General features: G+C 38.0%; 1 protein-coding gene across 1 annotated transcript in view; it reads right to left on the bottom strand.

Annotated features, from left to right (window-relative positions):
• ZNF407 (zinc finger protein 407) overlaps positions 1 to 15,628 on the bottom strand; it is a 418,812-nt gene that overhangs the window by 128,446 nt on the left and 274,738 nt on the right. The window lies entirely within an intron of this gene.

The following is a 15,628-nucleotide window of genomic DNA, read 5'->3' as shown; positions in this document are numbered from 1 at the left end:
AAACAGAGTAGAAAGAATAGGGACGGGACCTGCACCAGTGGGAGGGAGCCGTGAAGGAGGAAAGGTTTCCACACACTAGAAGCCCCTTCACTGGCAGAGATGGGGGTGGCGGAGGCGGGGGAGCTGTGGAGGCGGGGGAGCTACGGAGCCGCGGAGGAGAGCGCAGCCACAGGGGTGCGGAGGGCAAAGCGGAGAGATTCCCGCACAGAGGGTCGGTGCCGACCGGCACTCACCAGCCCGAGAGGCTTGTCTGCTCGCCCGCCGGGGCGGGCGGGACTGGTAGCTGAGGCTCGGGCTTCGGTCGGAGCGCAGGGAGAGGACTGGCGGTGTGAACACAGCCTGAAGGGGTTAGTGCACCACGGCTAGCCGGGAGGGAGTCCGGGGAAAAGTCTGGAACCGTCTAAGAGGCAAGAGACCGTTGTCTGGGGGTGCGCGAGGAGAGGGGATTCAGAGCGCTGCTTAAAGGAGCTCCAGAGACGGGCACAAACCGCGGCTATCAGCGCGGACCGCAGAGATGGGCATGGGACGCTAAGGCTGCTGCCGCCGCCACCAAGAAGCCTGTGTGTGAGCACAGCTCACTACCCACACCTCCCTTCTGGGGAGCTTGTGCAGCCCGCCACTGCCAGGATCCCGTGATCCAGGGACAACTTCCCCGGGAGAACGCACGGCGCGCCTCAGGCTGGTGCAACGTCACGCCATCATGCAAATGGAAATCAAAAGAAAGCTGGAGTAGCAATTCTCATATCAGACACAATAGACTTTAAAACAAAGACTATTACAAAAGACAAAGAAGGACACTACATAAAGATCAAGGGATCAATCCAAGAAGAAGATATAACAATTGTAAATATTTATGCACCCAACATAGCAGCACCTCAATACATAAGGCAAATACTAACAGCCATAAAAGGGGAAATCGACAGTAACACAATCATAGTAGGGGACTTTAACACTCCACTTTCACCAATGGACAGATCATCCAAAATGAAAATAAATGAGGAAACACAAGCTTTAAATGATACATTAAACAAGATGGACTTAATTGATATTTATAGGACATTCCATCCAAAAACAACAGAATACATTTTCTTCTCAAGTGCTCATGAAACATTCTCCAGGATAGATCATATCTTGGGTCACAAATCAAGCCTTGGTAAATTTAAGAAAATTGAAATCATATCAAGTATCCTTTCTGACCACAATGCTATGAGACTAGGTATCAATTACAGGAAAAAATCTGTAAAAAATACAAACACATGGAGGCTAAACAATACATTACTTAATAACCAAGAGATCACTGAAGAAATCAAAGAGGAAATCAAAAAATACCTAGAAACAAATGACAATGAAAACACGATAACCCAAAACCTATGGGATGCAGCAAGAGCAGTTCTAAGAGGGAAGCTTATAGCAATACAATCCTACCTTAAGAAACAAGAAACATCTCAAATAAACAACCTAACCTTATGCCTAAAGCAATTAGAGAAAGAAGAACAAGAAATCCCCAAAGTTAGCAGAAGGAAAGAAATCATAAAGATCAGATCAGAAATAAATGAAAAAGAAATGAAGGAAATGACAGCAAAGATCAATAAAACTAAAAGCTGGTTCGTTGAGAAGATAAACAAAATTGATAAACCATTAGCCAGACTCATCAAGAAAAAAAGGGACAAGACTCAAATCAATAGAATTAGAAACGAAAAAGGGAAAGTAACAACTGGCACTGCAGAAATACAAAGGATCATTAGAGGTTACTACAAGCAACTCTATGCCAATAAAATGGACAACCTGGAAGAAATGGACAAATTCTTAGAAATGCACAACCTTCTGAGACTGAACCAGGAAGAAATAGAAAATATGAACAGACCAATCACAAGCACTAAAATTGAAACTGTGATTAAAAATCTTCCAACAAACAAAAGCCCAGGACAAGATGGCTTCACAGGCGAATTCTATCAAACATTTAGAGAAGAGCTAACACCTATCCTTCTCAAACTCTTCCAAAATATAGCAGAGGGAGGAACACTCCCAAACTCATTCTATGAGGCCACCATCACCCTGATACCAAAACCAGACAAAGATGTCACAAAAAAAGAAGACTACAGACCAATATCACTGACAAACATAGATGCAAAAATCCTCAACAAAATAGTAGCACAAAACAGAATCCAACAGCACATTAAAAGGATCATACACCATGATCAAGTAGGGTTTGTCCCAGGGATAAAAGGATTCTTCAATTTTGTCTCCTACCTAAGGAGACAAAAGACCTGTATGCAGAAAATTATAAGACACTGATGAAAGAAATTAAAGATGATACAAATAGATGGAGAGATATATCATGTTCTTGGATTGGAAGAATCAACATTGTGAAAATGACTATACTATCCAAAGCAATCTACAGATTCAATGCAATCCCTATCAAACTACCACTGGCATTTTTCACAGAAGTAGAACAAAAAATTTCAAAATTTGTATGGAAACACAAAAGACGCCGAATAGCCAAAGCAATCTTGAGAAAGAAAAATGGAGCTGGAGGAATCAGGCTCCCTGACTTCAGACTATACTACAAAGCTACAGTAATCAAGACAGTATGGTAGTGGCACAAAAACAGAAATATAGATAAATGGAACAGGATAGAAAGCCCAGAGATAAACCCATGCACGTATGGGCACCTTATCTTTGATAAAGGAGGCAAGAATATACAGTGGAGAAAAGACAGCCTCTTCAATAAGTGGTGCTGGGAAAACTGGACAGCTACATGTAAAAAACGAAATTAGAACACTCCCTAACACCATAAACAAAAATAAACTCAAAATGGATTAAAGACCTAAATGTAAGGCCAGACACTATCAAACTCTTAGAGGAGAACATAGGCAGAACACTTTATGACATAAATCACAGCAAGATCCTTTGTGACCCACCTCCTAGAGAAATGGAAATAAAAACAAAGATAAACAAATGGGACCTCATGAAACTTAAAAGCTTGTGCACAGCAAAGGAAACCATAAACAAGACAAAGAGACAACCCTCAGAATGGAAGAAAATATTTGCAAATGAAGCAACAGACAAAGGAGTAATCTCCAAAATTTACAAGCAGCTCATGCAGCTCAATATCAAAAAAACAAACAACCCAATCTAAAAATGGGCAGAAGACCTAAATAGGCATTTCTCCAAAGATATACAGATTGCCAACAAACACATGAAAGAATGCTCAACATCACTAATCATTAGAGAAATGCAAATCAAAACTACAATGCGATATCATTTCACGCCAGTCAGAATGGCCATCATCAAAAAATCTACAAACAATAAATGCTGGAGAGGGTGTGGAGAAAAGGGAATCCTCATACACTGTTGGTGGGAATGTAAATTGATACAGCCACTATGGAGAACAGTATGGAGGTTCTTTAAAAAACTAAAAATAGAATTACCATACGACCCAGCAATTCCACTACTGGGCATTTACTCTGAGAAAACCATAATTCAAAAAGAGTCATGTACCCCAATGTTCATTGCAGCTGTATTTACAATAGCCAGGACATGGAAGCAACCTAAGTGTCCATCGAGAGATGAATGGATAAAGAAGATGTGGCACATATATACAATGGACTATTACTCAGCCATAAAAAATAAATGAAATTGAGTTATTTGTAGTGAGGTGGATGGACCTAGAGTCTGTCATACAGAGTGAAGTAAGTCAGAAAGAGAAAAACAAATATCGTATGCTAACACATATATATGGAATCTAAAAAAAAAAAAGGTCATGAAGAACCTAGGGGCAAGATGGGAATAAAGACCCAGACCTACTACAGAATGGACTTGAGGACACGGGGAGGGGGAAGGGTAAGCTGGGACAAAGTGAGAGAGTGGTTGTGTATATATGGACATACATACACTACCAAATGTAAAATAGATAGCTAGTGGGAAGCAGCTGAATAGCACAGGGAGATCAGCTCAGTGCTTTGTGACCAGCTAGAAGGGTGGGATAGGGAGGGAGACACAAGAGGAAAGAGATATAGGGATATATGTAAATGTATAACTGATTCACTTTGTTACAAAGCAGAAACTAACACACCATTGTAAAGCAATTATACTCCAATAAAAATGTTTAAAAAAAAGCATATATACTATGCAATTACATTTATGTGAATAAAGGATAGTCAAAATTAATCTATGTTGACAGAATTCAGAATGATGGTTACCTCTGGGGAAATGGGGCACTGGTATTAGGAATAAGGAATTTCTAGGGTGATGGACATGTTTTATACCTTAATCTACATATATACATATATGTATAAAAATTTATTGAAAAATTAATAAAAAGGAGAGAAACATAAAAAAAAATTCTTAAAACAATAATCCAAGGGAAAAAGAGGCAAATATTTCAAAAGATACTTCATCAAAGAAAATAGAAGGAAGGCAAATAAGCATTGATAATCAACAACATTAGGAATCAAATGCAAACTGAAACCATGAAATCCCACTGAATTCCTATTAGAATGACGTAAGCAAAACTGACAATAACAAGTGCTCACAAAGACGTGGGGCAACGGTAACTCTCAAACAGCGTGGTGGGAATATAAAATGTGTAGATACTTTGGAAAACAGTTCAATGGTTTTCTTTAGAAATTGAATATATACGTACCATATCATCCAGGTATCTCATTTCCAGGTGTTTATTTACCCAAGAGAAATGAAACCTTACATTCACACAGAAATCTACATGTGAATGTTCATAGCTCCTCTATTCATAATTGCCAAGAAGAGTAAATGTGGTATTCATTTAAGGCCCATCACTGTTGTTTTGATTTGCATTTCCCCAACAAGTAATGATGTTGAGTATCTTTTCATGTGTTTACTGGCCATATATATATATATATATATATATATATATATATATATATATATATATAGTTTGGAGGAATAGCTACTCAGATTCTTTGCCCATTTTTTAATCAGGTTATTTGCCTTGATATTGTTGAATTACAAGCGTTCTTTATATATTCTGAATACAAGTCCATTATCAGATAGATTGGCAATTTCCCTCCCCATTTTATAGGTTTTCCTTTCATCTTCTTGATGGTGTACTTTGAAGCACAAAATTATTTTAATTTGGTAAAGTGCAACTCATCTATTTTTATCTTTTATTTCCCATGCTTTTGGTGTCATAATCAAGAAAGCATTGCTTAACCAAAGGTCACAAAGATTTGTTCATATGTTCTCTTTTAAGGATTTTATAACTAAGATAATTTATGTTTTGGACAAATAAAACAACGTATATTTATGGGAATGCAGGGGTTAGTATGCACACAGCCGTTTCCTAGTTCTGTCTGTTGAGAAGGCCAAAAAGCAAAGGGTGCACAGAAGCAATGAATACATATGGTATATATATCATGATTTCTAAATACCAATAAAAGGAACTAAGGCTCCTGAAAGAGAGGTTGATTTTACCACCAGGGGAGGGAAAACCACCAGATGAACGTGGATCACATTTTTGTGCCAGAAAGTAAACAGATGCTCATAAAAGCATGAGGGCACATCAAAGGGCACAGGAGTCCACCTGAAAGAGCTTGCAATGGCCAAAGCTGAAGAACTGTGAGCAAGAAAATAAATAACAATGATATAATAGAATTATAAGCCACAGAGTAAAATAAGTCCATGCTGGTAAAAATTAATAGAACAAAAAATAATTGGAAGAGAAGGGACAGATATTCCTTAAAGAAAAATTCCAATTAAATGTAGAAGGAATGGGGAAAAGAGAAAATGACCATTAGAGCTCCACAGATCTTGTTGCAGTCAAGATCCACTAATGAATGTCAAAATTAGTGGTTAAACGCTTAAGGAGAAACAGGCTATTGGCATAATCTGAATGTATCTCCCCTGAGATATGTATTAATTAAAAAGGGGAAACAGTAAGCTTGTAGTGGAGAAATACAGAGATGCCATCTTACTCAACTGGTCCAGGCTACATCATGTGCCCTACCGTACCCCTGATACACTCCACATCTATTCTGAGAAATTCTTAAAAAATCCTCAACTGAGTCATGAGTAAACATCAGACTAATGCAAAATAAAGAATATTCTACAAAATAGCTAATCCATATTCTTTACAAATGTCAAGGTCACATAAGACAATGAAACACTGCCATGGACTGGAGAAGATTAAGGAGACACAACAACAGAAGGGCATGTTGGTTTCTGAGCTGAATTCTGGAAAAGAAAAACAGCAGAATGGAAAACCTGGTGAAATCTGAATAAAGAATATAGTTTAGGAAACAGTACTGTGCTAATGCTAATGTCTGGTTTTGGTAATTGCACTGTGGTTAAATATAATGCTATCATTTGGGGAAGCCGCGTAAAGGATATATGGGAACTCTCTGTACTATTTTTCCAACTTTTCTGCAAGTGTTTTCAAAATAAAAACTTAAAACAAGGAAAACTTGCTAAATGGTAATTTTGCTTGCTAAAAATAGAAATAAGTGAAATTGCAAATGAATAATAATATGCATTTTTACATCTTCAGAACTAAACTTCAAAGCTAATTAAACAAGATACCTCAGCTTTCCTCATAATTTGAAAAACTTGTGATGCTATTCTTCACTAAATGCCTTTGCTGGAGACAGCCACCTGTGCTGCAGCATCAGCAGTAGGACCTGTCACCACCTACCTTGTTTCCTCATATAAAACCGCATTTTAGTTGGGGTCAAGATACGTCTGGGAAGGTGTGTAAATTTTTAAAATTTATAAATTATATTGAATTAATCAGATGATAAAAGGTCTCTATAAAAATAAAAGCCACATCAATTACCTGATAAAATCATACTGCCCCTACTATAAATTTCCACAATCAGTTTTTTTCCCTTAAAAATTTTGATAAATGAAGTTGTCAGGGGGGATAAGATCACAATTTTGCCTGCTGATGAGGTAACCATACTGTATGTGCCTGTATAACCTGTGGCAGCGAGGAAAGCAGCCTAAAAGACAGTTTCAATGTGGCTCTGAATTCCACAGGCTAATTACACTTAGCGGGCGGGAGGGGGGGCATCCAAGAAAGACAAGGATAGAGTTTTTTTTTTTTCTGGAAAAAAAAATTAAACATCACTTTAAAACTTCTCTTTAAGATTATGTAGTTAGGGGATGAGACTGAGTGCTCTTAAGGCTTGAGATCCATCAAAAATGATTAACTAAATGGATTTACATGAATTTTAGATATTTTCAGTGAATTCTATTAGGTATTACTAACAAAAGCCATCTTTTACTTGTGTACTCTGACTTTATTTTAAATGTTGTGACTTTATTTTAAATTTAAATGTTTAAATTTAAATTTAAATTTAAATGTTGTGACTTTATTTTAAATGTTTATTTAAATGTTGTGAATGCCATTAAGGACTTCAGTGCCATTTAAGAACATTAAAATATACACTAGAAAGGACATTATTTCAAGATCATATTCGTTTTAAAAATATAGTACGCAACATACAAAGAATAAAAATAATTCAAATAATAAGTCTTTACTCTGAAAAAAAAGTTTTATATAGACCTTTTCTAGCCCTAACTTTGGATATATGCTCAGACTGACATGCTAATATATGTATCACACACATAAAACATACACACACATATATAATTATGACACTCATTACTCTCAATAACAACTTCAAATAAATGCAAAATACATTCCAGTCCTCTCCTACTACTTTCTTAGTATTAAAACAGCAATAAAAAAAGCCCAATACCTTTATTTCTACAGAAATCTCAATATCAATGATAACTTTCAAAGCTCTTTCTTATGTATTTAATTTGAACCTCATATTCAAAGGAAAGGCTAAACATTGTTAGTCATTTTGCAGCTGAGAATACACATGTAGAAGGTTGAGAGACTTGCTTAAAGTCACACATCTCACTGGCAATAAAGTCAGGACACTAAAACCTAGTTCATTTGACTCCACCCATCCACCCATCCATCCATCCTCCAAATTCTGTACCAGGCAGTAGAAGTACAACTGTGAAAACATTTACCCTAGTGGGTTTTTTTAAAAATTATATTATACCATGCTACTTCCTAGTACACGTTTTCAGATTATCTGATGTCTTAAAACTCAATATTAAGGTTTCCATGATAAGAATTTCATTAACCCATAGATGCTGATTTTTTTTTTTGGCAGGGGGTATACTATTTTATTAACATTTAAATTTCACCAAGAGTTCAAGTATATGCTAGCCATTTGTTCAGATTTTTTAAACAAAGACAAAATGGGCAAACAGCTTTAAGGGTGCAATGTATTTAACACTGCACAATATATTCACCAACGAGACAATCTAAGGGGTGGTATAACTATACACTTAGGAGGACCAAGTATAGGAAGAAACCGTGGAACTGGAGGAAAAACCTGCCATTCAGGACTGAACAGAGGTCCTTGGTTGCTGACAGAATCTCCCCTTGACTTCAGACTTGAGACAAACCGAGGGAGTCTGTCAGTATACAGAGACCACTGCCTTCAGGACAAACAAACAGTAACAGGATGGACTGGCCAGAGCCAATTCAGACTGTGGGGACCGGTCTGAAGCGAGCAGGGTCGGCTGGAGGCTGGAAATGCTGCAGCTGAAGGCCAGCATCGGCTGATGACAGCAACCACCTTCTAAAAGTTGCTGATTTCTCCACAAGTTCCTCATGCTTTTCCCAGACAGGGAGATGTTTTTTTTTTTTTTTTTTTTAAAGCTCCTGGATATGCAGGATTATATAATTGGAAAATTCCTGAAGACAAACAGGCATGGATTTCAATCAGCAAGTTAACCTTCTTTTTTCAAATCATTAAATTGGGAATAACACCTACCAAAGAATTTTGCTTTGAAGATTTAATGGCCTAATGAAAAGTTCAGCACAGACACTATTACTACCCTTCCTCTTTCCTTCTTTGTAATTAAAAAGGCAAAACGTGCAAAATGATAGAGTTCTTTAGTTCCCCATACTAACCATCTGAAATAGGAAGCCATACATATTACAGTTTGGAGGACTGTGGGAAGGAAATGGCAGAAAGTGGACCAGAGAGACACACGGGGCAAATATTTCCTTAAGCCTGCTCCACAGTGTTAAGTAGATAAAGGAAGTTTTTAGACATATACTGAAGACATGTTAGAGAGAACATATTTATTCTTCAGGAGATTAAATTTTAAAATGTTTAAGAATGTTAATTAGAAAGTTTTGAAAAAACCTATATCAGTATATTACTCAATATATCAGTATATTACACCAATAAAAGAGAAATGGTGATGAGTTCAGAGTCAGCTTAACTCACCAGTAAAACAGCACATTTACTGACACACAAACACAAATGAGACCATCCTGGAGAGCGATTATATTACTGAAAAAAAGGAGATTGATGGAAAAATAGTGCTTTGACATTACTCACCCACTGACTACAAAGAATGTAAGATAGTCCTAAACTTAGGAATTCCAACAGGAGTGAGAGTGTGAGAGCATGGAGAGAGAGGCCAATTAGCAAAATACCTAATCTGCTGTGCCATGACGGACAGAAGGCACCAGACTATGTAGATAGGGCTTTGAAAGAAACAAAGACATTTAGCAGCAGTTACGAAAAATAGTAAATTAACCCATGGATGATGTCTGAGGTTAAAGAATCAAGTTGTTGAACTGTTAATTATTTTAGGAGGTCTTTTGTTAAGTGGTGAAGTATCAGGAGACTGGAAAACAAGGACTCCAGTCTGAAGGTTAAAAAGAAAAGAGGGGAGAGGCTGAAAATTATAGAGCTGTAAGTCTAACATCTATATTAGGAAATAAATTTGAGATGATACTTATGGATGAGCTTAATAATACATTTGGAGAAGTACAATTTAATAGGAGTGAGTCAGCATGGATTTACCAAAGGCAATCATGTCAGAAAAAAATTCGTTCCTTTTTAAGTTGAAGTAATAATTGGTTTATGTAAGGGAGAACCAATGAGAAACTGTCAGGATTTTCTGAGATTTTTGGACCTTTTCATAAAATGAATTATTGTACAAAATGTCATGACATGTGTCAGGGCACCCAACTAACAAAAGGGGATGAAAGTAATGGGGTTAAAAATAGAGGGCCAAAGAATTTGGGAAAAGACTGTGTTCTGCAAGGCTCTCTATATATCAGAACACTGATGTTTTTAATTAATGATGAAGAAAACCTTTTATACTACGAAATCTGAATATACCACTAAATGAGAGGGAATGGTTAAGAGACAAAAGGCTATGGCTGTTTTATCTTAACCGTGACAGATTAAGCAAATGGGCTCAGAGGTAGAATATGAAACTTAATCTGCCTAAGTATAAAGTGATGCACTTGGAAAGAATTAAGGAATCAGTTAAATATAGTTTAAATGGTACTGAACTGGTTACTCGTTACCATTAGAAAGAAAAAGGACTTGGAATTTTGATAAGAGTCAAATTTTCACATTCTTATTCTTATAACTGGGTAAGAGAAATGCTATGGAATGAAGTTAAATAATACATGTCATAAAGAATTTAAAAACTGACTATCTTATAGGAGAATAAAAAATTCTAATCTGTGAAGGGGGTTTGATAGATTCATGTGCTATCATCCTGCACAGGCAATAATCTAATGTATATTGTAAATGATTAAGTATTGATATATATAAGAACTAATGAAAATCAAATCAATACAAATATGATGAAAAATATGACAGTAGAAAAATTAAGGAAATTAGGAAAAATACCGTCCCATCAGTTAATGCTTAATTTCCCCTAACAAGAGAACACCATTTGATTATTACCTTTGGAAAAGGCAGAAACATTTACTACATTTAAAGTCCCAGCTTCTCAGATAGAATATGGAACAACTAAGCCAACCTCCAAGTCTCCACGCAGCGCTCATCCTGCGGGAATGTGGCCACTCCACGCCTGGGCCCTCCGGGCGCATCTGTGCAGGTGCAGGGAGCATAGCTTCAATTTGAGCCGTGGAGGCATAACGTGGAGTCTGTCTCTTGCAGTTTGTGAGAAAAAACATCTTCTTTGTAGGCACAAGCAGCAGAGCACTGGCACACCCCCTCCACTCTCTCCTTGGCCCTCTCCATCTCAATCCTCAGGTTATTTTTAAAGTATTCTGAGATAGTACCACCCAAGTCCAATTGAAGGTCACTTGTACTGCAAACATAAAGTGTGTGTAATTCTTTCTCAAGGTGTAGTGAATGAACACAAAGCTTATTCATGGATAAGAGAGATGGGAGAAATACAACTGCTAAAACTATGAAGCTCAAATAAAGAACACTTTTGAGATGAAATGGATTTCACGTAATAGAGAACAAGTGTAATGTACAATGACAGAAAAGATTCTGGCCACTTGCAATCTGACGTCAGTTTTGCGGGACTAATGTGATTGTATAATCTCATCATATTAGATCTAGAGTGGACCTAAATGAACCTCTTTAGAAGTTTAGGGGTCAAGGGAATCCTGTTCTTTTAAAAAGAGAAGTACCTACAGAAAAGGGTACAACTCAGAGAAGGCTTGAGGAATTTTCCCCAACTGAACACAACTGTGTCCCAACATCAGGGATAAGAAGGAGAACCAGCCCCGCCTCTCCTCATCCCAGGGACTGCTGTCCCCAAGGGGAAACAGACCCTGGTCTCTATACCACGGATTAGTCTTGGCTGCTTTTATATTTAATAAAGAATGAAATCATACAGAATATACTCCTTTTTGTTTGGCTTAACTTCATCCAATGATACGATTGTGAGATTTATCCACATTGTCGCTTTAGTTGTAGTTCAATCATTCTCATTGCTGTAGAGTATTCCATTAGGCAAATAGGCAACCTTTCTACACTCTCCTTGATGGACATTCGAGTAGTTTTGGGTTTTGACTATGATGAGTATATCGATTATCAAGTATAAATGATAAAGTAAAGGACTATTTCAAGTAAAAGATTAAAGTTGTCACTGCAGATAAAAGAAACGAAATGCAGCTATATGCTGTTTCTAAGGCAGCTGGTACAGCTGTACAATAGAAAACACAGAATGCTGGCCACAAGTATTACTGCAGATAAAAAGGAACATTTCACAATTATAAGAGAATTCTATATTTTTTCTTTATCTTCGGTGTGTATGTGTATAAAACAAACCTAAAGTTCCAAGTATCCAGTGATTTATCTTTAAAATATGTAAAGCCAAAATTAACAGAAAAACAGACAAATCCATAATCATAGTGGGCAACTTTAATATACCTCTCTTACCATAGCTGATAGAGTTAGCATAAAAAAAAAATCAGTAAGAATACAGACAATCTGAACAACACAGTAAAGAAATGAGGTAAGTGACATATAGGAAACACAGAATACAGCACCAAACAACACCGATATTTCTAGTATGTCTCAAACATTTACCAAAACTCACCATATGCTGGGCATAAAGAAAGTATACACAGATTCTGAGGGATTAAAATAATTCAGACTATGTTCTGTAAGCACAGTAGATATAAGCTAGAAATCAATTTATATTACTGTTTCAGTAGTTAACAAAAAGATAATTAGAAAATCCCCAAATGCCTGGAAATCAAATACATTTCTAAATAATCCACTTTTATTAAAAAAAAATGACCACTTGTATCTTGTTTTTCAACAAAAGCTACAACCAAAATTAAAGCTCACATATGGCCTTTAGTTTTCAGGAGTATGAAACGGAAAATGATATCAAAGTCATTCTTCTAGTTCCCAAGAACAACTGAGAAAGAAGACAATGAATCATCAATGGAAGCCAACAGAGAAGAACACTGGGCAACAATGGATGCTAAGTATTATCACGTCAAACAGTTTACGTATTGTACCATCTCGGTTAGATCATATGAAAACTGTGCTGTAGGCATCACTACCCCCAGCTTACAGAGGGGAAGACTGAGACCCACAGAGTTAAAACAGGGTTTCCAAAGTCATTCAACAGGGGAATGAGAGCTGAAGTTAAAACCCAGCCTGCCCTGAAGGCCATGCACACAGAAACACGGGATGCTACAGTGAGGAGGGACCTCAGAGACGGCACGGGGATCACTGCAGGGCCCCCAGGGGAAGCACAACCACAGGAAAACCACTTTCTGCAGAACTGTTTTCCAACAACAACAAAAATTAAACACCTTATTTTAACATAGACATTTCCAAATATCATCCTAACTAAAATTTAAAATACCCCAAATGACATTATTTACAATCTTTTCTGTTGCTGTTGTTTAACGTTTTCCTTCTCATGAGACCATTAGATGTTTGATCTACATGGGAGAGCCAGGTCAGATCCAGAGTGGATCTGTTTATTTGTTCTGGGGTAGTTTAAAAGAACTGCTTCATATGCTTCACTGAATTTTCGATTACAGATTTCTCAACACATGAATAGTGTTGATAGCAGAGAAGGCAGCTGATAGTCACCGTCAGGTCTGGGCCATAAACCACTCTGAAGATTTCAGGCCACCTCCTGACCCCGCACAGTACCGTCCATCAGGGGTTCATCCACTGTGCTGCCTAATTCCTCTACCGGACGGCATGGAAGGAAGAGCCGCAAGAGCCCGCTTCACTATCTCACTTCACACGGGGAAGGCGCGTTCCACACAGTCATGAAGGTATTACAGTTGACTCAGAATTACAAGGTGAAAAAGTCCATCTAAGAACTTTGCCGTTTTAAAGTTTCCTCTTAACTGAGCTAAGTTTATCAAAGCAAATATATGACTGAAGAGAGATCTTGCCTTGCACGGGGGGAATAAACAAGTGACACCCCACATGTACCACATGGATTTCGTTTGTCAAAATACCGAGGAACGCTACTGTCATTTATATAGAAAAAGGTTCCAAAAGGATCATAAAAATACAAACAGAAAATTAGGATCCTATGCACAAGAGCATCACACACATACACAGTGAAACCAGGATAATTTTTCTAAAAAAGATTTTATATAAATGGTATCTCAGAACAGAACTCTCAGCGTGACTAGAGCAGCAATGGCGTAAGCGACGCGTCTGTCCTTTCTGTGCAGAACGACAAAAGGCATGTGTTTCTTTGGTCTGCAGTTAGCTTCCTCCCCCTTTCTTTGCTGTTTACTTCATTTAAGAGCTAGAGACACCTTATTTTAGGAAAATAACCTACTTTTAATGTCTAATTGGTGCAATGGAAGAGAGAGACAGAATGCGTCAATATTGCATCTTGAGAAGCTGAAATAGTGAAACTACCTTGAAAATGGTACTCGGCTGACAACCTACCATCAGTTTAGATCATTTTGCCTGGCCATTTCTTGAAGCACCAGCTTTCAGGCAATATTTCTGATATCTGCATTGTCATGCACTCGTATTAATAAAGAATCCATAGGTACTCATGGCCAGAAGATACTTCAATTTGACTTTATCTGTTTTTGTGAACTAAAGCTGATAAACTGTCTAGTTCAAAACCTTTTCAGTAACAACCTCACCAAAATGCAAAGAATATTGACCCCCATTTTTCTTTTTCAAAAACAGACGTGGGTACAACAGAGATGACTACATCAGATGTTTTACCATGACTTTAAAGAGTCGATCTGATGAGTATAAACAGAGAAATGTGAGAACACATCAGCAGAAAACAAGTAATAACCTTACATGCAGTGTCAAATGGATTAGGACTATTATTCTACCTCAAATTACTCAACAAGTCCTGTTTCTTTCACTGTAGACATTACATGAACCAATGTCATTTACATATTTTGCAAAGGCAGCCTTGCATTGGGCGTGGGATTTCACACAACTTTCAAACACTAGTGTCACTTCGCCAGCATCAGCACCAACACCCACAGTCCTCTGCACTGATCATTCTCGGCACGAGAGTCCTGTGCTAAGAGCTTCATAGCCAGGATCTTTTAAATTCTCACAACAACCCTTTAAATAGATCCCACCACATCGATCTACGTACGAGAAATCTAAGGTGATGAGATGAGCCTGCCTGCAACCCACACAGCCAGGACGGGGAGGACAGTTTAAATACAGCTCCAATTGCTCCTAAAGCACCTGCTTGAAACATCCCCTGGATCCTCTGGCGTTATTTAAATAAAGTCCTGCTTGGGCTGCAGTTGGAACTTCCGGCAAACGTCCTGCAGGGGAATATCTCTTCTGACAGGTCCCATACTCACCACCAGTCACCTGGCTACTCTGCACGTTAGCACTCTGCACTCAGGCCCCCTTGTTCACTAAACAAAAGGCTGGGCTCCAGGGGTCACTGTGCTTAACCCTGCAGTTGGTGCTGCATCTCTGATACTTCCACAGCATCTGACGGCCAGTCCAACAAGGCCAGAGTGATCTCAGCGGCCTCTGCCGTCAAACAACGTTCCCTGAAACCCGTATGACGGTCCCTCCTAGTTTTGGGGACACGTGCGGCACTCTGTTACCCCATCCAGGTTCTCCTGCTCTCCTCAGTCACATTCTTCTCCTTTCCAGGTATTTACTGGAAATCCGTGGTACAAGCGATAGGGCAGGCATAACATTTTAAGTCACAAACATTTTTTGAACAAAATTAAAAACCGTATCAATTAGCCAAAATACGAAGCTCAAACAACTACTACTGTTTCAGCTCAACCGTGTTTTGAGTATTTGCTATTAATAACTCTGCTGTCCTGTGATGATTA

This window comes from Mesoplodon bidens (assembly GCF_964165515.1).
Source record: "Mesoplodon bidens genome assembly, chromosome: 13".
NCBI lineage: Eukaryota > Metazoa > Chordata > Mammalia > Artiodactyla > Ziphiidae > Mesoplodon > Mesoplodon bidens.
This window is presented reverse-complemented; position numbering and strand designations above follow the sequence as displayed.